General features: G+C 41.8%; 1 long non-coding RNA gene across 1 annotated transcript in view; it reads right to left on the bottom strand.

Moving 5' to 3' along the window:
* Positions 1-25,901, bottom strand: part of LOC311065093 — a 442,153-nt gene that overhangs the window by 132,065 nt on the left and 284,187 nt on the right. The gene's annotated exons all lie outside the window — the stretch shown is intronic.

Genomic DNA, 25,901 nt, shown 5'->3' with positions numbered 1-25,901 from the left:
AATTGCAAACAACATGACTGTATCAATGAATACATGTGCAAATGGTAAAGATAACCTGAAATGCTTATTTGAGAGTACGTTTTTTACGTATGACATACTTCATTCTGAAAATAGCTGATCTACAATCTCACAACTTTTCATGGTTTGTGAGCTTGGCTACTTTCATTAGTTTTGGTTCTGAGGAGATGTACAATTTCTTCATTGGTAAATGGCTTGTGAACGAGTGATCTTAGTGTTAGTGAAACAGGGGCTTGGTTCATGAAAGAAGGCAAGAGTTTATGATCTTCAACAGACAATATCAGCCTGGACAAAGCTATAGCACTATAGGTAGTGTGGCAGCCTATTAGTCTGAAGGTTGAGAGTTCGAATCCTGTTAATGGCAGTAGGTTGAGATGTCCAATCAAACCATTATGTTTCCATCTCTCTCTCTCATCAATCTATTGTTTCCATGTCACTCTCTCTCTCTTCAATCTATTCCGTTTCCATGTCTCTCTCTCTCTCTATTCACTGTCCCCGTATTATCGCTGCTTGCAGCTATATTTATTATTATTATTACGGGGCCAGAGCTCTGCTCTGGAACCGTATTGTTATTGGCAGTATTCTGTCACTTCTTCTTCTTCTTCTGCCACTTTTCGCAGTTCTGGCTGAACCGTGCAGTCGCTTTTTACGAAACTCGGCCATATGGTAGATGGTCATGAAAAACGATCAAAAAATAATTCTCACAATCTTTCGTCAAAAGGTGGCGCTATAGCACTCAATTGAAAATGCCAACTTTGAACAGGTACAACTCATGCCCTGTTTGACCTACAGCCATGAAACTTGGATACACATATGCGTCTCCTCATGCTGAACAACTTTCACCCTCTGACTTTTGACCTCTGACCTTTAGATCTCCCACCATTTTGAATTATATGAAAAACAGTCATTGGCTCCTAACTTCTGCATTTTTTCACTTATGGAAAATCCGTTGGATTTTTTTGTAGGCAGAGGTCCAAAGTTCAAGTGTGAAACGTTTCGTGCAGATTGCTCAAAAATCCCAGGAGGAGATAGATTTTAACTATTACAGTTTTATGAAAATTATTCATCTGTGCCTAAAACATACATGCAGACTCACATTTCTTTGAAACTTTGCAGAAATGTACAGGGTCATTCCAAATATCACTGAAACCAATCTTACTCCAATTGGCCAAAAGGGGGCGCTATAGCAATTTTTTGAAAAGGCAGACTTTAAACAGGCATAAGTCATGCCTCGTTTGGCCGAAAGTCGTGAAACTTGCTTACACATGTGCCTTGACTCATGAGGAACACACGTATCGATTTGACCATTAAGCTCCGCCATTAGATTTTCCGCAATTTTGAGCAGTTTGAAAAATACTTGTTTTTGCCAGTTCTGGCTTAACCGTGCATACGCTTTTTACGAAACTCGGCCATATGGTAGATGCTCATGAAAAACTACCAAGAAATAATTCTCACACTCATTCGTCAAAGGGTGGCGCTATAGCACTCAATTGAAAGTGCCAACTTTGAACAGGTACAACTCATGCCCTGTTTGACCTACAACCATAAAACTTCGATACACACATGCGTCTCTTCATGCCCGACAACTTTCGTGGTCTGACTTTTGACCTCTGACCTTTAGATCGCCCACCATTTTGAATTATATGAAAAACAGTCATTGGCTCCTAACTTCTGCATTTTTTCACTTATGGAAAATCCGTTGGAAATTTTTGTAGGCAGAGGTCCAAAGTTCAAGTGTTAAACGTTTCGTGCAGATTGCTCAAAAATCCCAGGAGGAGATAGATTTTAACTATTACAGTTTTATGAAAATTATTCATCTGTGCCTAAAACATACATGCAGACTCACATTTCTTAGAAACTTTGCAGAAATGTACAGGGTCATTCCAAATATCACTGAAACCAATCTTACTCCAATTGGCCAAAAGGGGGCGCTATAGCAATTTTTTGAAAAGGCAGACTTTAAACAGGCATAAGTCATGCCTCGTTTGGCCGAAAGTCGTGAAACTTGCTTACACGTGTGCCTTGACTCATGAGGAACACACGTATCGATTTGACCATTAAGCTCCGCCCTTAGATTTTCCGCAATTTTGAGCAGTTTGAAAAATACTTGTTTTTGCCAGTTTTGGCTTAACCGTGCATACGCTTTTTACGAAACTCGGCCATATGGTAGATGCTCATGAAAAACTACCAAGAAATAATTCTCACACTCATTCGTCAAAGGGTGGCGCTATAGCACTCAATTGAAAGTGCCAACTTTGAACAGGTACAACTCATGCCCTGTTTGACCTACAACCATGAAACTTCGATACACACATGCGTCTCTTCATGCCCGACAACTTTCGTGGTCTGACTTTTGACCTCTGACCTTTAGATCGCCCACCATTTTGAATTATATGAAAAACAGCCATTGGCTCATAACTTCTGCATTTTTTCACTTATGGAAAATCCGTTGGAAATTTTTGTAGGCAGAGGTCCAAAGTTCAAGTGTTAAACGTTTCGTGCAGATTGCTCAAAAATCCCAGGAGGAGATAGATTTTAACTATTACAGTTTTATGAAAATTATTCATCTGTGCCTAAAACATACATGCAGACTCACATTTCTTTGAAACTTTGCAGAAATGTACAGGGTCATTCCAAATATCACTGAAACCAATCTTACTCCAATTGGCCAAAAGGGGGCGCTATAGCAATTTTTTGAAAAGGCAGACTTTAAACAGGCATAAGTCATGCCTCGTTTGGCCGAAAGTCGTGAAACTTGCTTACACATGTGCCTTGACTCATGAGGAACACATCTATCGCTTTGACCAGTAAGCTCCGCCCGTAGATTGTCCGCAATTTTGAGCAGTTTGAAAAACACTTAAACCCAGGATTTTTCAGCTATTTGCGTGAAACTGTATCATCTGTTTAATCTCCTTTTTCATAGTTCCTTGTCTGTTGGTCCAATGGCGTCTCCCTTAAATGAGTGCCTCACAATCTCAAGGTCGCCAGTTCAAGCCTCACTTGATGCAGACTTAATTTAAGTTGAATTGCAAACAACATGACTGTATCAATGAATACATGTGCAAATGGTAAAGATAACCTGAAATGCTTATTTGAGAGTACGATTTCTCAATGTATGACATACTTCATTCTGAAAATAGCCGATCTACAATCTCAAAACTTTTCAGATAGCAACGTGTTTCTGAGCTTGTAGATCGGCTGCTTTCACTGTTTTGGTAGCGAGGAGACATACAATTTCTCTATTGGTAAATGGTTTGTGAACGAGTGATCTTAGTGTTGGCTTGGTTCATGACAGAAGGCAAGAGTTTATGATCTTCAACAGACAACATCAGCCTGGACAAAGCTATAGCACTGTAGGTAGTGTTGCAGCCTATTAGCCTATAAATACATGGCGTCACTTTGGCAGTGTCTTTGCCACTGCCAAAGTGAGGTAAGACAGGAACCATCACGAAATGGGTGCATGGCTGATACATAATTGGCAAATAGGACAGATAGGACACTTATATAGACAGGAGGGATATGACACTTACACAGACGGATAGGACACTTATAGTACACAGACAGGACGGATAGGACACTTATACAGACAGGACGGATAGGACACTTATACAGACAGGACGGATAGGACACTTATACAGACAGGACGGATAGAACACTTACAGTATACAGACAGGACGGATAGGACACTTATACAGACAGGACGGATAGGACACTTACACAGACAGGACGGATAGGACACTTACAGTATACAGACAGGACGGATAGGACACTTACAGTATACAGACAGGACGGATAGGACACTTACAGTATACAGACAGGACGGATAGGACACTTACACAGACAGGACGGATAGGACACTTATACAGACAGGAGGGATAGGACACTTACACAGACAAGACGGATAGGACACTTATACAGACAGGACGGATCGGACACTTATACAGACAGGATGGATAGGACAGTTAGAACATAAGAATTAGAACATTCCCAACATTCCCAACACAAGTCTGGTAAGAGTGAGGTAAGACAGGAACAATCACGAAATGGTTGAGAAATGGCGGATACTGTAACAATTGGATAGGACACTTACACAGACAGGACGGATAGGACACTTACACAGACAGGACGGATAGGACACTTATACAGACAGGAGGGATAGGACACTTATACAGACAGGACGGATAGGACACTTATACAGATAGAACATTCCCAACATTCCCAACAGCGGAGAGTTGTGCTCCGAGGAGCACTTTTTCTAGTTATTATTACGGGGCCAGAGCTCTGCTCTGGAACCGTATTGTTATTCGTTTTATTCTGTCACTTCTGCCACTTTTCGCAGTTCTGGCTGAACCGCGCTGTCGCTTTTTACGAAACTCGGCCATATGGTAGATGGTCATGAAAAACGATCAAAAAATAATTCTCACAATCTTTCGTCCAAAGGTGGCGCTATAGCACTCAATTGAAAATGCCAACTTTGACCAGGTACAACTCATGCCCTGTTTCACCTACAGCCATGAAACTTGCATACACATATGCGTCTCCTCATGCTGAACAACTTTCACCCTCTGACTTTTGACCTCTGACCTTTAGATCTCCCACCATTTTGAATTATATGAAAAACAGTCATTGTCTCCTAACTTCTGCATTTTTTCACTTATGGAAAATCCGTTGGAAATTTTTTTAGGCAGTGGTCCAAAGTTCAAGTGTCAAACGTTTCGTGCAGATTGCTCAAAAATCCCAGGAGGAGATAGATTTTAACTATTACAGTTTTATGAAAATTATTCATCTGTGCCTAAAACATACATGCAGACTCACATTTCTTTGAAACTTTGCAGAAATGTACAGGGTCATTCCAAATATCACTGAAACCAATCTTACTCCAATTGGCCAAAAGGGGGCGCTATAGCAATTTTTTGAAAAGGCAGACTTTAAACAGGCATAAGTCATGCCTCGTTTGGCCGAAAGTCGTGAAACTTGCTTACACGTGTGCCTTGACTCATGAGGAACACACGTATCGATTTGACCATTAAGCTCCGCCCTTAGATTTTCCGCAATTTTGAGCAGTTTGAAAAATACTTGTTTTTGCCAGTTCTGGCTTAACCGTGCATACGCTTTTTACGAAACTCGGCCATATGGTAGATGCTCATGAAAAACTACCAAGAAAAAATTCTCACACTCATTCGTCAAAGGGTGGCGCTATAGCACTCAATTGAAAGTGCCAACTTTGAACAGGTACAACTCATGCCCTGTTTGACCTACAACCATGAAACTTCGATACACACATGCGTCTCTTCATGCCCGACAACTTTTGTGGTCTGACTTTTGACCTCTGACCTTTAGATCGCCCACCATTTTGAATTATATGTAAAACAGTCATTGGCTCCTAACTTCTGCATTTTTTCACTTATGGAAAATCCGTTGGAAATGTTTGTAGGCAGTGGTCCAAAGTTCAAGTGTTAAACGTTTCGTGCAGATTGCTCAAAAATCCCAGGAGGAGATAGATTTTAACTATTACAGTTTTATGAAAATTATTCATCTGTGCCTAAAACATACATGCAGACTCACATTTCTTTGAAACTTTGCAGAAATGTACAGGGTCATTCCAAATATCACTGAAACCAATCTCACTCCAATTGGCCAAAAGGGGGCGCTATAGCAATTTTTTGAAAAGGCAGACTTTAAACAGGCATAAGTCATGCCTCGTTTGGCCGAAAGTCGTGAAACTTGCTTACACATGTGCCTTGACTCATGAGGAACACACGTATCGATTTGACCATTAAGCTCCGCCCTTAGATTGTCCGCAATTTTGAGCAGTTTGAAAAACACTTAAACCCAGGATTTTTCAGCTATTTGCGTGAAACTGTATCATCTGTGTGATCTCCTTTTTCACAGTTACTTGTCTGTTGGGCCAATGGCGTCTCCCTTAAATGAATGCCTCACAATCTCAAGGTCGCCAGTTCAAGCCTCACTTGATGCAGACTTAATTAAAGTTGAATTGCAAACAACATGACTGTATCAATGAATACATGTGCAAATGGTAAAGATAACCTGAAATGCTTATTCGAAAGTATTGTTGTCAATGTATGACATACTTCATTGTGAAAATAGCTGATCTACAATCTCTCAACTTTTCAGATAGCAACACGAGTATTTTTTGTCAATGTATGACATACTCTCTCTCTCTCTCTCTCCCTCTCCCTCTCTCTCTCTCTCTCTCTCTATATCCAGTTAACATGTCTGTCTGTCTGTCTGTCTGTCTGTCTGTCTGTCTGTCTGTCTGTGTCTCTCTCTCTCTCTCTCTCTCTCTCTCTCTCTCTCTCTCTGTGTCTCACCTCACCTCTTGCTGGTTACTTTTCAATTGTATCGCACAAAACATGACTGTATCAATTATTGCATGTGCAACTGTTAAAGGTAATGATGAAATGCTTCTTGGAGAGAGTATGTTTTTGCAATGTATGACAAACTTCATTGTGAAAATAGCCGATCTACAATCTCAAAACTTTTCAGATAGCAACGTGTTTCTGAGCTTGTAGATCGGCTGCTTTCACTGGTTCACTTTTATCTTCAACAAATGACCTCAGCCTGGACAAAGCTATAGCCCTATAGGTAGTGTCTCAGCCTGTGAATCCGAAGGTCGAGAGTTTGATTCCTGTCAATGGCAATAGGTTGAGATGTCCATGGGTGAGGTTCTTCACCTGGGATTGCCCCCCTGCGTCCTATATATGACCACCTCAGCTGGGTTGGGCTGAAAAGAAGATTTGCCTGTTGGAATCATTTGCTTTGTCTCAATTTCAATCTATTCCCTTTCCATGTCTTATTGTGCTATTATTACGGGGCCAGAGCTCAGCTCTGGACCTGTTTTATTATTCGCTTTATTCTGTCACTTCTGCCACTTTTCGCAGTTCTGGCTGAACCGCGCTGTCGCTTTTTACGAAACTCGGCCATATGGTAGATGGTCATGAAAAACGATCAAGAAATAATTCTCACAATCTTTCGTCCAAAGGTGGCGCTATAGCACTCAATTGAAAATGCCAACTTTGACCAGGTACAACTCATGCCCTGTTTGACCTACAGCCATGAAACTTGGATACACATATGCGTCTCCTCATGCTGAACAACTTTCACCCTCTGACTTTTGACCTCTGACCTTTAGATCTCCCACCATTTTGAATTATATGAAAAACAGTCATTGTCTCCTAACTTCTGCATTTTTTCACTTATGGAAAATCCGTTGGAATTTTTTTTAGGCAGTGGTCCAAAGTTCAAGTGTCAAACGTTTCGTGCAGATTGCTCAAAAATCCCAGGAGGAGATAGATTTTAACTATTACAGTTTTATGAAAATTATTCATCTGTGCCTAAAACATACATGCAGACTCACATTTCTTTGAAACTTTGCAGAAATGTACAGGGTCATTCCAAATATCACTGAAACCAATCTTACTCCAATTGGCCAAAAGGGGGCGCTATAGCAATTTTTTGAAAAGGCAGACTTTAAACAGGCATAAGTCATGCCTCGTTTGGCCGAAAGTCGTGAAACTTGCTTACACATGTGCCTTGACTCATGAGGAACACACGTATCGATTTGACCATTAAGCTCCGCCCTTAGATTTTCCGCAATTTTGAGCAGTTTGAAAAATACTTGTTTTTGCCAGTTCTGGCTTAACCGTGCATACGCTTTTTACGAAACTCGGCCATATGGTAGATGCTCATGAAAAACTACCAAGAAAAAATTCTCACACTCATTCGTCAAAGGGTGGCGCTATAGCACTCAATTGAAAGTGCCAACTTTGAACAGGTACAACTCATGCCCTGTTTGACCTACAACCATGAAACTTCGATACACACATGCGTCTCTTCATGCCCGACAACTTTTGACCTCTGACCTTTAGATCGCCCACCATTTTGAATTATATGTAAAACAGTCATTGGCTCCTAACTTCTGCATTTTTTCACTTATGGAAAATCCGTTGGAAATTTTTTTAGGCAGTGGTCCAAAGTTCAAGTGTTAAACGTTTCGTGCAGATTGCTCAAAAATCCCAGGAGGAGATAGATTTTAACTATTACAGTTTTATGAAAATTATTCATCTGTGCCTAAAACATACATGCAGACTCACATTTCTTTGAAACTTTGCAGAAATGTACAGGGTCATTCCAAATATCACTGAAACCAATCTCACTCCAATTGGCCAAAAGGGGGCGCTATAGCAATTTTTTGAAAAGGCAGACTTTAAACAGGCATAAGTCATGCCTCGTTTGGCCGAAAGTCGTGAAACTTGCTTACACATGTGCCTTGACTCATGAGGAACACACGTATCGATTTGACCATTAAGCTCCGCCCTTAGATTGTCCGCAATTTTGAGCAGTTTGAAAAACACTTAAACCCAGGATTTTTCAGCTATTTGCGTGAAACTGTATCATCTGTGTGATCTCCTTTTTCACAACTACTCGTCTGTTGGGCCAATGGCGTCTCCCTTAAATGAATGCCTCACAATCTCAAGGTCGCCAGTTCAAGCCTCACTTGATGCAGACTTAATTTAAGTTGAATTGCAAACAACATGACTGTATCAATGAATACATGTGCAAATGGTAAAGATAACCTGAAATGCTTATTTGAGAGTACGTTTTTTCAACGTATGACATACTTTATCTGAAAATAGCTGATCTACAATCTCACAACTTTTCATGGTTTGTGAGCTTGTAGATCGGCTACTTTCACTAGTTTTGGTTCTGAGGAGATGTACAATTTCTTCATTGGTAAATGGTTTGTGAACGAGTGATCTTAGTGTTAGTGAAACAGGGGCTTGGTTCATGAAAGAAGGCAAGAGTTTATGATCTTCAACAGACAATATCAGCCTGGACAAAGCTATAGCACTATAGGTAGTGTTGCAGCCTATTAGTCTGAAGGTTGAGAGTTCGAATCCTGTTAATGGCAGTAGGTTGAGATGTCCAATCAAACCATTTATGTTTCCATCTCTCTCTCTCATCAATCTATTGTTTCCATGTCACTCTCTCTCTCTTCAATCTATTCCGTTTCCATGTCTCTCTCTCTCTCTATTCACTGGCCCCGTATTATCGCTGCTTGCAGCTATATTTACTATTATTATTATTACATTTATTATTACTCTCCGCAGGAGAGTATTGTTTTCACTTTCTAAATATGACACACCGATTGGTCAAGCCTCACGTGACACGTGACAATACGGTGAAATACTGTATAAATACATGGCGTCACTTTGACAGTGTCTTTGCCACTGTCAAAGTGAGGTAAGACAGGAACCATCACGAAATGGCTGCATGGCTGATACATAATTGGAAGATAGGACAGATAGGACACTTATATAGAAAGGAGGGATATGACACTTACACAGACGGATAGGACACTTACAGTACACAGACAGGACGGATAGGACACTTATACAGACAGGACGGATAGGACACTTATACAGACAGGACGGATAGGACACTTATACAGACAGGACGGATAGAACACTTACACAGACAGGACGGATAGGACACTTACATAGACAGGAGGGATATGACACTTACACAGACAGGACGGATAGGACACTTACAGTATACAGACAGGACGGATAGGACACTTACAGTATACAGACAGGACGGATAGGACACTTATACAGACAGGAGGGATAGGACACTTACACAGACAGGAGGGATAGGACACTTACATAGACAGGACGGATAGGACACTTATACAGACAAGACGGATAGGACACTTATACAGACAGGACGGATCGGACACTTATACAGACAGGATGGATAGGACAGTTAGAACATAAGAATTAGAACATTCCCAACATTCCCAACACAAGTCTGGTAAGAGTGAGGTAAGACAGGAACAATCACGAAATGGTTGAGAAATGGCGGATACTGTAACAATTGGATAGGACACTTACACAGACAGGACGGATAGGACACTTAGACAGGACGGATAGGACACTTATACAGACAGGAGGGATAGGACACTTATACAGACAGGAGGGATAGGACACTTATACAGACAGGACGGATAGGACACTTATACAGATAGAACATTCCCAACATTCCCAACAGCGGAGAGTTGTGCTCCGAGGAGCACTTTTTCTAGTTATTATTATTATTGTCTCCGCCAGGAGAGTTTGTTTTCACTTTCCGTCAGCCAAGCAAACATTGGTCGAGCCTCACGTGACACTTGACAATACGGTGAAATAGTGTGATCTGATTGGCTAGTGACATATAACGGGCTATAAATACATGTGTCACTTTGAAAGAGTCTTTGCCTCTTTCAAAGTGAGGTAAGACAGGAATAATCACGAAATGGCTGAGAAATGGCGGATACTGTAACAATTGGATAGGACACTTACACAGACAGGAGAGATAGGACACTTACACAGACAGGACGGATAGGACACTTACATAGACAGGACGGATAGGACACTTATACAGACAGGACGGATAGGACACTTATACAGACAGGACGGATAGGACACTTATACAGACAGGACGGATAGGACACTTATACAGACAGGACGGATAGGACACTTATACAGACGGATAGGACACTTGTGTCATGTTACTGACACAGTAACATGTTCTATTTTTTGAACAGAGCCTTCATTTCCAACACAAGTCTGCTGGCGGAGACTTGTGCTCCGAGGAGCACTCTTTCTAGTTATTATTATTATTATTATTGTCTCCGCCAGGAGAGTTTGTTTTCACTTTCCGTCAGCCAAGCAAACATTGGTCGAGCCTCACGTGACACTTGACAATACGGTGAAATAGTGTGATCTGATTGGCTAGTGACATATAACGGGCTATAAATACATGTGTCACATTGAAAGAGTCTTTGCCTCTTTCAAAGTGAGGTAAGACAGGAATAATCACGAAATGGCTGAGAAATGGCGGATACTGTAACAATTGGATAGGACACTTACACAGACAGGACAGATAGGACACTTACACAGACAGGACGGATAGGACACTTACATAGACGGGACGGATAGGACACTTATACAGACAGGACGGATAGGACACTTATACAGACAGGACGGATAGGACACTTATACAGACAGGACGGATAGGAGAGTTATACAGTAACTCCAGGTGGGGATACCAGTTTTATCCAACTAAGGTTTGGATAAAACAGACGGATAGGACACGGATAGGACACTTGTGTCATGTTACTATGACACAGTAACATGTTCTAATTAGAACATAAGAATTAGAACATTCCAAACATTCCCAACACAAGTGTGCTGGCGGAGACTTGTGCTCCGAGGAGCACTTTTTCTAGTTATTATTATTATTATTATTATTATTATTACCCTTATTATTGTTGTTGTTGTTAGAATAAATAATGTGTGTGGACAATTCTGTGCCAAAGGCCCTGGAGAGATAGTGTTGACACGTGTTGACACGTTACAGGACAAACACAACATTATTTTCATAAGACTGAATTGCTAATGTATGTTAAGTCCTGCCTCTTCTTCTGCCTCTACTCAGATGGGTGTTGTGAAACATTACGTAGTGGCATAAAGTGGCAGAGGGGATGGCACAGCACTGTGTATAAAACATAACAACTGGACAATGGATGTAGAGAAGGGGGGAGGGTGTTAGACAGAGGAGGACAGTCATGAGGGTTTCTCTAGACACACATCTGCTTTCATACTTGTACTTGACCTCGATATTGTTGACTTCTTTCTCTCCCTTGTTTTCCTCACCTTCCTCTTCTTGCGAGTTACAGGCACAGTTTAATCTCAGCAGAATGTATAAGGCTGGTGACATTGTTGTGGGTGGCGTGTTTCCCGTCCACTTCCAGCCTGTCTTCCCTGAGTTGTCTTTCACCTCCAAGCCACAGTACACTTGCAAAGGGTGAGTATACCACAAATAAAACTAGATAACTTATTTTTTATAGATAGTACTACCATATGATCAGTTGATGTATTTCTACAAAGATAAATATTCAAAGTTACAGTAATATTTTGTGTGGTAGTTTTTCCATAGATTTTTTCAGATTCTCCCAGGCAATGACTTTTGCCGTTACTGAGATCAACACAAACACCCGCCTTCTACCCAATGTGACTCTGGGATATCATCTCTATGATGAATGCATTCCCCTTGGAGCTGTACCTGCAGCAATGTCGTTGATTAGTGGGAGAGAGAAGATGTTCCAACTGGATGAGAGCTGTGCTGGGTCCCCTCCAGTGCTGGGAATTGTGTGTGGATTTAATTCTATTCACATCTCTAGAATATTAGGTTTGTACAGAGTGCCCATGGTAAGTTATCTACCTCAACCCTGCCATCACCAATTTTCTATTGATTATATACTAATCTAAAATATCATCACTGTCGGACAGAAACCTTGTATCTCTCATATGTCATCTTTTTAAGTATGTTATTTCATAAATTAAATCCCCATTATATTTTGTCCATTGTTATTTGACACTTTGTGAGCCTGTAGAATTTCAGTAATTTAATTTGTTTTATTTTTATGTTTCAGAATCCTCAACTAACCCTAACCCTATGTCCAAAATAGGGAGGCCAGGTTGAAAGAATTTAAGCCTGTTTGGGGGTTTTATAAATATTCAACCCATGATATGCATTATGAAAAGCTTGTGACTAAATAATAACTACATTGAACACAGATTTGTTTGCTTTCATTCATTTTCTGAAAAGTGTTGGTTTTGGACAGACTAGGTTTCCTCCCGGCACCAGTATGCCTAATTTCGGTTATTTGATTATGTACGAATCTAAATATGAAGCAATGCATGTGTGTGTGTGTGTGTGTGTGTGTGTGTGTGTGTGTGTGTGTGTGTGTGTGTGTGTGTGTGTGTGTATGTGTATATATATATATATATACATATATATATATATATATATATATATATATATATATATATAGTGGTTTTTTTTCAACATGTGATCATAGTGGAGTGAGCAGGATTTACAATGTTTGATTCTTTGGCCCCGAGTTGGGCCAGACATTTTGTTAGATGCAACTTTATTTTATTTGCTTTTATGAATGAGGTCGGTAGTAAGCTATTTGGTGTGATATACAGAATGCTGTATGTATTATAGCTTTGTAGAAATGAGAGAGAGAGGGAAAGAGGGAGAGGGGGAGGGAGAGGGAGAGGGAGAGGGAGAGGGGGAGGTAGGGAGAGAGGGAGGGAGAGGGAGGCCGGACTAGGTGAAGTCTTCCTGCTCCACTTTGCTCATATGCTCTGCTCGTAGGAAACTGCAGACTCACTCCCCAATTTCTGCCATCATCTGAATACTCACCTCTTAATGCTCCACCTCACCCCCTAGCACTTCACTCCCCCTGTACCCCTTCTTGACAACTTCTCTCTCCATCGAAGCTGGCGACTGACCAATATATATGGCTACCATGCAGACATAACTTGGTTGCTCGTTCTCCTGTTCTTAAATTTGTTTTTCTTGGGCACAAATGTTAAGATTTAACATGGTTCATTGTTTAGCCTACCTGTCATCTATCATATAGGTTCAATGTTCAATGTGCTTTACCTGCATCATAGTTATGCACTTAACTGTCACTGGCATTCTATGTATGCTATTATTCACCTTTATTGTAAGTCACTCTGGATAACAGTGTCTGCTAAATACCTAAATTGAAAATTGTAGAGACTATTTCTTTCTCTATATTTCTCTATATGATTTGTCTCTTTGGTAGGTCAGTGTTTTTGACACCTGCCCCTGTCTGAGTGAGAGGAACAAGTTCCCTTCCTTCTTTAGAACAATCCCAAGTGATGCCTTCCAGGTGAACTGCTACAGACACAATATGTTATTATGTAGTTCATGTTCCACACACTTGACAAATACCTCCCTCTAGTGAGTCTAATCAGTATTACATCACCTGATGTGGATAGCAATGAGTTCAATTTAATCAGTTAAATTTAGGTAAGTCACTTTTTTTTAATGAATTGTATTTCTAAGATAGTTTTTATTCTATATTTGTGAAGATTTTTTCACTAGATACGTACACATACTCAATTACGCAAGTAGTGGTAATGGTTGTCTTCAAAATAATACTAATAATTTTAAAATAACATTACATTTACTTGAGCACAGTTTTTGACTACTCTACCCACCTCTACTTTCTTGTGAGCATTACTGATGGGAGCTGAAGGTCTCTGTTGACAGCATCAAAAGAGAATGATTAGACCTTTTCATTGTGGAATCTGTGTAGGAAACTGAATTGCCTCTATGAATAATCTAACCTAAGCACTTATCACCAGTGGTGGAACGTAACTAAGTACATTTACTCAAGTGCTGTACTTATGTAAAATTTTGAGGTACTTTTTATTAGTTACTTTATTTTTTATTTTTTGATTATCTCAAAACATGCATAACCACTTAAGCTTTATTTTATACTTTGTCTCTTCCAAAAATAACTGATCTATGAGCTAGCAGATCTGTTGAAAAATGTTAGTTAATGTTCGCTGAATTAAGTACATATTGATGCTAATACTTTTCGATGGCCAAAACGCAAAACCTCCTAAGTGCAAATTTCATGATTTTCAGATTTCACTGTGGATGAGGACTATAGTCTATGCTGCACATGCTCAGTCTATCTGCAAGATAGTCCCGCCCCTCATTTGTGTCAGAAAAGTTATTTGACTAAAACCTCCTATCTTGTTCATTGCCAATTAGTGCTAAAATGTTGAAGCGCAAAACCTCTTATCTGCACCAGAACTAGTTGAGCAGCAGACAGAGCTGAAACTTTGGAATTCTGTGTTATGTAGACCATCTAAATGTCTTTCAGTTTGTAGTAATCAATTATTTTCAAAATAAAAAAGTGTCTTCCACCCTTACTATTTAAGTATTTGTTTGTAACTGTCAAGTTAATTGCATTGCCTTGTTGATTGCTAATGATTAGTGTCAGGTGGTGAAACTTTTATCACACCAAGAGTGTGAGTTGATCAAACATGTGAATGGTAATACTTGTTACAGTACTGTAGAATGTCTTGATCTCAAAATGAGCATAAAAAAAACATTATTTATTAATTTGTAAGCCTAACTGTTTCTAGGTAAAAACCTCCTATGTGCATCTATGTAGATAGGAGGTCATTTTCAGGTATAGATAGGAGGTTTTGGCGTTGAACATTTTGAACTTGTGGTTAGAGGTTGTCATTGCTGCTTAGATGTGAACATCCATGTTGTGATTTTTTATTAAATGCAGATCAAAATCACACGTGAACACTGTGGCAGCCAACAACCCTGTGAGAATATTGTGTTGTGTTGGTTGGGGGGTATGGGGGTGGGATGGGGTTTGGAGTTATGGGGTGTGGAAGGTGTGGAGCGGCGGTTGGGGGGTTATGGGGTGGGGGGTGCATGAGGGCTTGGGTGGGTGGAGTTTGGGGGTTGTGGTGTGTTGGTTGGGGGCATGGGGACCGGGGGTTCTGGGAGTGGGGGTAATGGATTGGATGGGATTTGGGGGTACGAGGGTATGGGGTGGGATGGGGTTTTGAGTTATGGGGGTTGAGAGGTGTGGGATGGCAGTTGGGGGGTATGGGGTTTGTGGGAGTGGGGGAGTATTGCAGGTGGTGGAGTTGGGGGGTAGAAGGTATGGGGGGGATTTTGTTGAGGGGGGCATAGGCAAGTTAGGCTGAATCATATAGGATAGGGTCTTTGCGATGCGAGAGTGTGGTCTAGCGGCTAGACCACACTCTCGCATCGCAAAGACCCTATCCTCTTCATCTGTGCTGGATGAAGCACAGATGACAGATATGGGAAGGTCATGGAAGACAGGAGCATCGGATCATCCTCTTCTTCTGCTGGTACCGTGTTTCAACTCGTTCCTCTGCGCTTTCTCCCCAGATCTTGGAAGTCTGAGAAGAGCTTCTGCCAGAAATGTCATTGATGAGCTTCCAGCTCTTGCCATGCTTCTGTTTAACATGCACCTCTTTAATGTCCCTGATCTTTTGGATCCGCTCCTGTTGTTCGAGTTGCATACACTTGTTATAGCTCCTCCTTCCTCCGCTTATATTCCTCCCTCAGACCCTCTCCTTTTTGGTCAGCGACAAAGTCCCTGTGTGCTGCTCTCATCTCCTCCCTGGCTTTGGTGATTCTAGGGTCAAGGCATCTGTCTTTCCTCCTTGTTTATAGGCTCTTTAAGACATTCAATGATCTTACATACTATTCCACTATCCACACTGGACACAAGGTTGGTGATCCAGTTGTATGAGTTAGGGGAGTTGGAGGGCATGAGGGTTTGGGGGGTGTGGTGTGCTGGTTGGGGGGAATGGGGGTTGTGGGAGTGGGGAGAGTGTGGAGGAGAAGTGCACCACCTACGTAGATGCACTTCGGCGTAACAGCTTAGCCAACAACACTGTAGAGCTCAAGACCCTGATGCTAGATAGGAGAGTGTGGAGGGCAGCTTTTCAGGAGTCCCAAGTTGGTGTTGGCTAGACCACACTCGCATCGCAAAGACCCTATTCTATGATCCGGCCTAACTGACTCATGCCCCCCTCAACATAATCCCCCCCGTACCCTCTCCCCCAACTCCACCACCTGCAATACTCCCCCACTCCCACAAACCCCACCCCCCAACTGCCAGCCCACACCTCTCCACCTCCATAACTCAAAACCTGTTGGTGTTGGCTAGACTCTAGCCAACACCAACTCTGGAGGGGGGCATGAGTCAGTTAGGCCGGATCATATAGAATAGGGTCTTTGCGATGCGAGTGTGGTCTAGCCAACACCAACTTGGGACTCCTGAAAAGCTGCCCTCCACACTCTCCTATCTAGCATCAGGGTCTTGAGCTCTACAGTGTTGTTGGCTAAGCTGTTACGCCGAAGTGCATCTACGTAGGTGGTGCACTTCCTGTCTTTCCTGGCTTTGCCCTGGGTTGGCTCCCATAGTGTCAGTTTGCTTGCCACTAGTTGCAGTATGGGTGCCTGACGCAGTGCCCTGCCTCATCCTTCTCTCTCTGACTTTGTCTGTGACACATGCTAGGTTCCCGTAGAGGACCACATTTCTGATTTGGTCCGTCCATGTGACTCCTAGTGCCATTCATAGCATTCTTGTGTAGACTCCATCCAAGGCCCTTTCCTGTTGTGCTGTGATGGTCCATGTCTCAGCCCCATACAGCAGTACTGACTCAACTGTAGCTATATGAACACCTGCCTCTTGAGGTCTTCTCCCATGTCTGATTTCCACACTCTCCTCATCCCATGCAAGGCATTCCAGTCAAGTGCCCCCCGGACCTTCAGGTCCTGATCCATTGAAGCAGTCCAGGCCAAGGTTATTTGAAGGACTGCCTCAAGTCCTGGACTGAGGCACTGCCTGGACTGCCTCAAGTAGCGTGTCTCCATCATCTGAACCATCTTCTCAGGAACTCCGTAGGCCCGGAGAATGTTCATCAGTTTCCCCCGGTGGATGGTGCCAAAAGCCTTTTGGAAGTCATGAAGGTGATCACAACTGAAAGATTCCTCTCCCTTACTCCTTACAGTATCCTCCTCAGCACCAGTATCTGCTTCATCCTGTTAGCCGCCTTGGCGACTTGTGAGCTCAGGTTAATGCCTTTGAGGTGTCCGTCTTGGTGAGGTCGCCTGACTTTGGTACTGGATCGATGATCATTTTGCCCCACAGCTTCGGCAGCTCACTAGACGTGTGTGCTTGATGAAATCCAACACCACCTCGTCTATGGGCACATACATCAGAACCTCTGCTGTCACTCCATCCTCCTCGCAGCTCTTGACTCACTTGATAGTATCCTTGGCCCTCTGGTACTCATCCATGGTAAATGATCCATGATATGGTATGGGAAGGTCATGGAAGACAGGAGCATCGGATCATCCTCTTCTTCTGCTGGTACCATGTTTCAACTCGTTCCTCTGCGCTTTCTCCCCAGATCTTGGAAGTCTGAGAAGAGCTTCTGCCAGAAATGTCATTGATGAGCTTCCAGCTCTTGCCATGCTTCTGTTTAACATGCACCTCTTTAATGTCCCTGATCTTTTGGATCAGCTCCTGTTGTTCGAGTTGCATACACTTGGTATAGCTCCTCCTTCCTCCGCTTATATTCCTCCCTCAGACCCTCTCCTTTTTGGTCAGCGACAAAGTCCCTGTGTGCTGCTCTCATCTCCTCCCTAGCTTTGGTGATTCTAGGGTCAAGGCATCTGTCTTTCCTCCTTGTTTATAGGCTCTTTAAGACATTCAATGATCTTACATACTATTCCACTATCCACACTGGACACAAGGTTGGTGATCCAGTTGTATGAGTTAGGGGAGTTGGAGGGCATGAGGGTTTGGGGGGTGTGGTGTGCTGGTTGGGGGGAATGGGGGTTGTGGGAGTGGGGGGGTATTTCAGGTGGTGGAGTTGGGGGTAGAGGGTATAGGGGGGATTATGTCGAGGGGTGCCTGGGCCAGTTGTTTTCTAGTCCACCTAATTGTATTCCTGTTGTCCTTTTTGTACATTTTATTTGTAAGCACTTTCATAGTTTCATTTAGATTCTTGTTGTGAGCATTGCCCTGCCAACTTTGTTTTGTTTTTGAATGAAATAAAAAAACATTCAATGCAACTCAGTGGTGTGTTCTACCGTGTTACGCAGATTTGTTTTGGAAGAAGGTGTATACAGTCTACTAACCATTTCATCCATTGAAAACGCACTAGCGTATACCCACAACCACGCGCATTTCGTGCAGGGAATGATTATCGTATACCTCAACCAAAGAAAAACTAGACCACACCACTGATGCAACTGTTTGCAGCTGTAAATGTATGTATTTGCAGCCATTACTATGTGTCATTATGTAGTTAAGCAATCACTTTACATTGAATGCAAAAGCTCCTATCTGCAGAATTATCCAGGAAAAGTGGGGAAAAACCTCCTATCTGCATTTGCAATATGAAATCAGTGTAATTAACATATAATAATGTAATATAGTCCAGACATCCAGAAATGGTGTATTATGTGATGGGTTTCATAAAAAAATAGCATTGTGCAAAAAAAATACAACATTTTGTAGTTTTCTTTTTCATTTTCCCAACAATGAACATTTTTCAGATAGGAGGTTTTGCGTTTTGGCCATCGATTTGTACTTTAAATAAAATGTTGTATTTATGCCTTTTACTTGTTACCAGTGGTGGAAAAAGTACTGAAATATGTTATGTAAGTAAAAGTATAAATACTGTAATGTAGAAGTACTGTTACAAGTAAAAGTCCGGAATTCAAAATTGACAAAAGTATTGGTATCAAAATGTACTTGAAGTACCAAAAGTAAAAGTACTAAAATGTTTGAAAATAGCCTAGGTATAAAATAGGGCTAAAGTGGTTAATGTATGTTTTATAATGTAATAATGTATATCTGCCAAGTAACTAGTAACTAAAGTTTTCAAATAATTGTAGTGAAGTAAAAGTACAATATTTGCCTCTGAGATGTAGTGGAGTAGAAGTTAAAGTATAGACAATTGGAAATACTCCAGTAAAGTAAAAGTACCTCAAAATTGTACTTAAGTTCAATACTTCAGTAAATGTACTTAGTTACACTACTGCTTGTTACAAAGCATTTTTACAATCTGAGTATTTCTCCCACCACTACTTATCACTCCATTCTTTATCCAATCAGGTGCAAGTTGTGATCCACATTATAAGGCGGTTCGGATGGACCTGGGTAGGATTGCTGATCGTTGACCATGAAGGTACCAGAGAAGCTGCCCAGTCTTTCCAGTCTGAGCTGGCCCAGTCCGGTCTGGGCTGTCTGGCCTATGTGGAGGTTCTGCCATATGAGAAGAATGACCCAGCTGAACTTAATAGGATTTGCACTGTGATGAAGAAATCCACAGCTCGTGTGGTCATTGCATTTGTATATGGGAATCATATGCTTAAGTTGATGGAAGAGGTTGGTGTCATGATTCGTGTTATTTTAGGAATTCATAATTAAATTAAAACATACACACCCACACACACACATTTTTGACAGGTGGTAAAGGAGAATGTGACGGGTCTGCAATGGATAGCCACATGGTTCTGGTCAAACTATAAGCTACTCCAGTCTCCTCACTTCATGCCGTACCTGAAAGGCACCCTGGGTTTTACCATCCGTCGTGCAGATAATATACCAGGTCTGAAGGACTACTTGTTAAAAATACATCCTGACAATGATCCTGACTACAGGCATGAAAATATCATGGTATGTGGTCAAACTGTTTTGGTTTTTTTAACCACTTAAACCTTTAATACTCAGTTGACCGGAGTCTCCCAGTGCTCTTTAGTAGGGCCCCTTCTGAGCTTGTAGATCTGCTATCTTTGACCAAACATTCACCCCAGAATAGGGATGTAAGGCTAGTTGTTAAATATTCACGGTATTCAAGGTCATATATCTAAAGTAAATATGAAAAGAGAGAACCGACATGCACATCCCCAACCCAAGTTTGGGCAGGTAATGAGCGACAAACAGTATAGAGAAGAATGAATAAACGTTCGCACAATGAGGGCTCCAATGCGACAGATGTTTTATTCCGCCAAAGAAATCTGTGACGTTTTGAGAACCACGGAAGGTCTAAGGAAGAGCTTTGTGCTTGAAACATAACAGTTTTTTTTTGCTGCAATAAAGCATCTGTCGCATTGGAGCCCTCAGTGTGCAAGCTTTTATTTATTCTTCTCCATATTTAAAGTAAATACATGTTTAAAAGCTTAAATTTATGATTTGGGTGACAAGTTTTGAATGACATGTCACATATGAAAGTGAGGTAAAAAGTCTATGGAACAATGAATGGTCACGTACTCTGATTTAATGGGGATACTTGTCAGCTCCTTTACCATGGAGACGATGGGATCACATTTACTTCCTTGTTTACATTTTGTGGTGACTGGTGACACTGTCGGGGAGTCTCAGACAGTGTGAATGCTCAAAACGTAGTGAGACACATTGTGTGACGTGCCGTTCGTTTTAGCACAAATTATAAATGTATCTTCAGTCTTAATGGTGTTTCTTCAGGTGAGGCAGTTTTGGGAGCACGCATTTCAGTGTAAATTTGCACCCCTTCCATCAGAGTGGGTGGATTCTGGTGGAGGGGTGTGTACCGGACAAGAGAACCTTGCAACAGCAGAAAATAACTTTTTGGATATGTCTGACCTCAGACACACCTATAATGTGTACAAGGCTGTGTATGCTCTGGCCCATGCCCTCCATGACATGTTGCAATGTGTGCCAGGAAGAGGGCCTTTCACTGGGCACAGCTGTGCCAGTTTGCGCACAATACAGCCATGGCAGGTGAGATGTTAATTCAGTTTACCAAATTTAGAATAAAAATGTATACAATTTTTTTTTTTTTATTTATATATTTTTATTTATCCTTTTTTTAAAGTGAGTCATGTTGTGATGACCACACACCGCCCACTTCACACTGGGTGTGATTTTCGGGGCGGTGTAGCCGCCCCCTATAAGTGAGTTTTGGACACCGACCAAAACATTTGTGTACCCCCTAACCCTTCCATTGTTAATGCAAATCGATACTTTTTTCATATCAGCCAATCACATTACAGCTAGTGTCATCACCACTAACTGTAATGTGATTGGCTGACTTTGCAAATTCAGGACTGTGATTGGCTAGCGAAACACATGACACATGTGCAGCCCTATGAATAGCAGTATGGACTTTTAAAAAAGTCATTTATCCTTTTTTTAAAGTTAGTCATGTTGTGATGACCACACACCGCCCACTTCACACTGGGTGTGACCCACCCACATAAAGAGCTGGCCCACCCAATCGATTTTGCAAAAACTTTTTTTGGGGAGATTAAAAAAAAAATATATATATATATAATTAATTTTTGGATAAAAAAATGGTAAAATCAGGCAAAAATAAGAATTAAATAACATAACCCTAAGCCTAACCCTAACCCTAAAACCGAAATAAAGAAAAAAAACGCCCAATATCCGCGCAATAACCGCACACGCACGGGTCGGGGACACATGCATGCGCGCGCGTGCATGTGTCCCCCGACATATAAATATATGTCCCCGACATATATATTTATATGCTATTATGTATATTGTATGCAGTAGTATCTTGTTCTTCATAACTTTGTTCACCACCATTTATAGCTCATATATTACCTGGAAAAGGTCAAATTCACCACATCATTTGGTGATGATGTATCATTTGATGAGAATGGTGATGCTTTACCAATCTATGATGTCATAAACTGGGTGTGGCTCCCTGATGGAAGCACAAAGCTTCAAAACGTAGGTGTGATCAAGAAGTCAGCCTCCACAGGTGAAGAACTCATCCTTGATGAAGATGGAATCTTCTGGAACGTTGAATCCAGAAAGGTCACTTTAACTCTCTACAATAGCTAAAGTTGAGATAATGATGTGAATGTATTGTGTTATCTCCTCTAGGCTGGGAGAAAGATATTATGTTTTCTCCTGTCTGTGTGTGTGTGTGTGTGTGTCCGTCAATCTGTGTGCAGCTAATCTCTGATACCGGACTGACCTTCGTCATCCATTGCATGCACACAGGGCACTCGGATGGCTTAGTGGTAAACGTGTCTGCCCACTACCGTGGAGTTTGTGGGTTCTAATTCACTGTGGTGCATTCGATTGCTTCATTATTGTCTCCGCCAGGAGACTATGTTTTCACTTTCCGTCCCGTCCCCCCGGCCAAGCTAACATTGGTCAAGCCTCACGTGACACGTGACAATACGTTGAAAGAGTGTGCTCTGATTGGCTAGTGAGACGCATGACGTATAGCGGCCTATAAATAGATGTGTCACTTTGAAAGAGTCTGTGTCTCCTTCAAAGTGAGGTAAGACAGGAATAATCACGAAATGGCTGTAATGCAGTCAATGTGCCATCTGACGTACACACTATCATCAAAGTTCCAATCTTGAGCAAATATTGGAATAAATTCCAATATTTGCTGGCGGAGACTTGTGCTCTGAGGAGCACATTTTCTAGTTATTACTATCACACAAAGCGGTACGCATTATTGCTGGAGTCATGTAATAAACATGTATCATTTGGATGTTTTATACTAACTGCCTATTGGCTCTGAATGCCTTACTCTTGCCTTACCTTTCACCATTAGCTATGGTCTTTCCCCCAGCTAGCTTCCTGATCTCCTTAACCCATGACTTAAACAGCCTTGGCTAGGCAACCCAGCATGGTGCAGATATGTGTACAGAGGAACACACATTTCTAGGTTTAGACTGAAATTGATCCCTGTTTGTTCCTCTGCAGCCTCCTCGGTCAGTGTGCAGTGAGAGCTGTTCCCCTGGAACCCGTGTGGCCAGAAAGAAAGGAGAACCTTTCTGCTGCTTTGACTGCATTACTTGTTCTGAGGGAAAGATCAGCAATGAAACTGGTTGGTTTACATCATGTGGCTATGTACACTAGGTAAAGATGATACTGTATGTGTCTGTCCAATTAACATGGTCCTCCTTATTAGACTCTACAGAATGCACCAGTTGTCCAGAAGACTTCTGGTCCAATCCCCAGCATAACCAGTGTGTCCCTAAGGCCATTGAGTTCCTCTCCTACCATGAGGGCCTGGGTATCTCCTTGACAACCATCTCATTGCTAGGCACACTTATGTGTGCCATTGTCAAGGGAATCTTCGTCTATCATCGAGACACACCCATTGTGCGCGCCAACAACTCAGAACTCAGCTTCCAACTTTTACTGTCACTCAAACTATGTTTCTTGTGCTCACTTCTGTTCATTGGCCGTCCCAGGCTCTGGACTTGTCAGCTGAGGCATGCAGCATTTGGGATCAGCTTTGTGCTGTGTGTCTCGTGTATCCTGGTAAAGACTATGGTGGTATTGGCTGTGTTCAAGGCCTCCAAGCCTGGGGGTGCAGACATTCTGAAGTTTTTCGGTGTGATGCAGCAGAGAGGAACAGTTCTGGGTCTTACTTCCATCCAGGCAATAATCTGCACAGCCTGGCTTGTGTCTGCCTCACCAACTCCTCATAAAAACACACAATACCACAGTGATACGATAGTCTATGAGTGTGAAGTGGGATCAACAGTTGGTTTTGCCGTGTTACTAGGTTATATTGGTTTACTGGCACTCCTCAGCTTCGTCCTAGCATTCATGGCAAGGAATCTTCCAGACAACTTCAATGAAGCCAAGTTCATCACTTTCAGCATGTTGATCTTCTGTGCCGTGTGGATAGCCTTCATCCCAGCATATATCAGTTCTCCAGGCAAATATGCAGATGTAGTGGAGGTATTTGCTATTTTAGCATCTAGTTTTGGCATTTTGGTTTCACTGTTTGGACCAAAATGTTATATAATGCTTTTGAAACCTGAGAGAAACACTAAGAAGTCCATCATGGGACGCGGTGCCACCAAGACATAGTAGCAGAAATTCAATGATAATACATGTTCTTTGAGTTATATAATAATGTTGATATTTTTGATTGCTGATAACCTTGTTAGTAATATATTCTGTTTTTAACCAGATTAAACAAAAAGCAGTAGGCCTAATCCGGTCATGAATGCAAACATGTATGTTTCTACCATAAATTAATAATACATCAATGTACTCTAAATAAAACTGTGATGTCAAAGGAATTATGTTGTTGTTGTGATTTATTCAATAATTCAATAATGTAGGAAGCAACACTGTAATACAGCTATATAAATATGACTTTAAACCATAATGCTAAATGAATATATTTCAATAAAAGGAGAGATCAACACCAAATTGATGCAAGCAAAATGTGTATTAGATAAAGAATCTGCTATTACGTTCACATGACCAGGAACGTGCCGGCCGTAATGATGGAATTTTGAATGACAGCAGCATTATGCTGGAACAGGCAGCTACTTCACGCAGCGCCAGAGTATGTTGTTCACGGTTAAGCTGTTTACTCTTGACCACCGGGCCTGAACGAGGGGCAGATAGATTAAAAAAAAATCTTTCTTTCCCTAATATTTCCGGGTAACAATGCCAACAGTGCGAAATAAGAAAAAAAGAATATGAACAATTTCAGGCTCTTTCAATGCTAATTGCAGACTTTTACAAACGAACGTCTCAAATCTGAAACTACGCCTACTCTAAAGCCCTGCGACAGACCAGTAATTAAATGATCTACAAAGGAATGATCTGGATGCTCAGCAAGTTAGCCAGCCGACATTCGCTGAAAAATATTGGAGTTGAAGGGTGGACCAGCAGCAGTTTTTGGAACCATCCTAATTCCCTTTCCGAGGAGGAAGGGGGCAGGATGGAATGTGGGGACAGACAGACCTGGGATGCGCCTCGCTGCATCATGGCCTCTAGCTGGAGCTGCTGATGTAACAAGGGGCGGCCATAGCTGAGTGTTTAGTGAGCCCGCCTAGGGAGCCAGAGGCCCTGGTTGCCCCAGGTTCAATTCCAGGCCAGGCCAGCATATGTGTCGATGAAATGAAATTCGTCCCTAAGCAAGACTCTTAACCACTAATTGCTCACAGGTTCTCATTGGAAACAAGACTGCAAGGACTTTCATGAACGACCTGTTAAAAGGAATTATCCTTATCCTTACAATGCTTTGCTGAATGGCATTTCAGTGCCAGTCAGGTGCGCAAATCCAACTCCACCCTGATGGGGACATATGCGGGGGAAAAAAGTAATAATTAATTACTTTATGTTTTTTGACCTCAAAATATTAAGTCGGGTGTCTTTGCGCAAAGTCACGGTGGCCCCGTTGACCACCTCTAACCATAGCTGCATGCATGCGTTATGGTACTAAGATCAGAGAACTTGCTTAAATAACATCAAACACATTCCCGCCTGTCTGTTTAACTGCAGGGCTTACAGCAACTGAAGCAACATTCATGTCTGCCAAACTTCCCTCATTAACCGCAGTTAAACACCCTGGAAAGTGATCGTTGTTGTTGTTGTAGTAGTGTAGCCGCCCAAGTTTATTCAATTGCACACA

Source organism: Gymnoscopelus microlampas (assembly GCF_963454915.1).
Source record: "Gymnoscopelus microlampas genome assembly, chromosome: 17".
NCBI lineage: Eukaryota > Metazoa > Chordata > Actinopteri > Myctophiformes > Myctophidae > Gymnoscopelus > Gymnoscopelus microlampas.
This window is presented reverse-complemented; position numbering and strand designations above follow the sequence as displayed.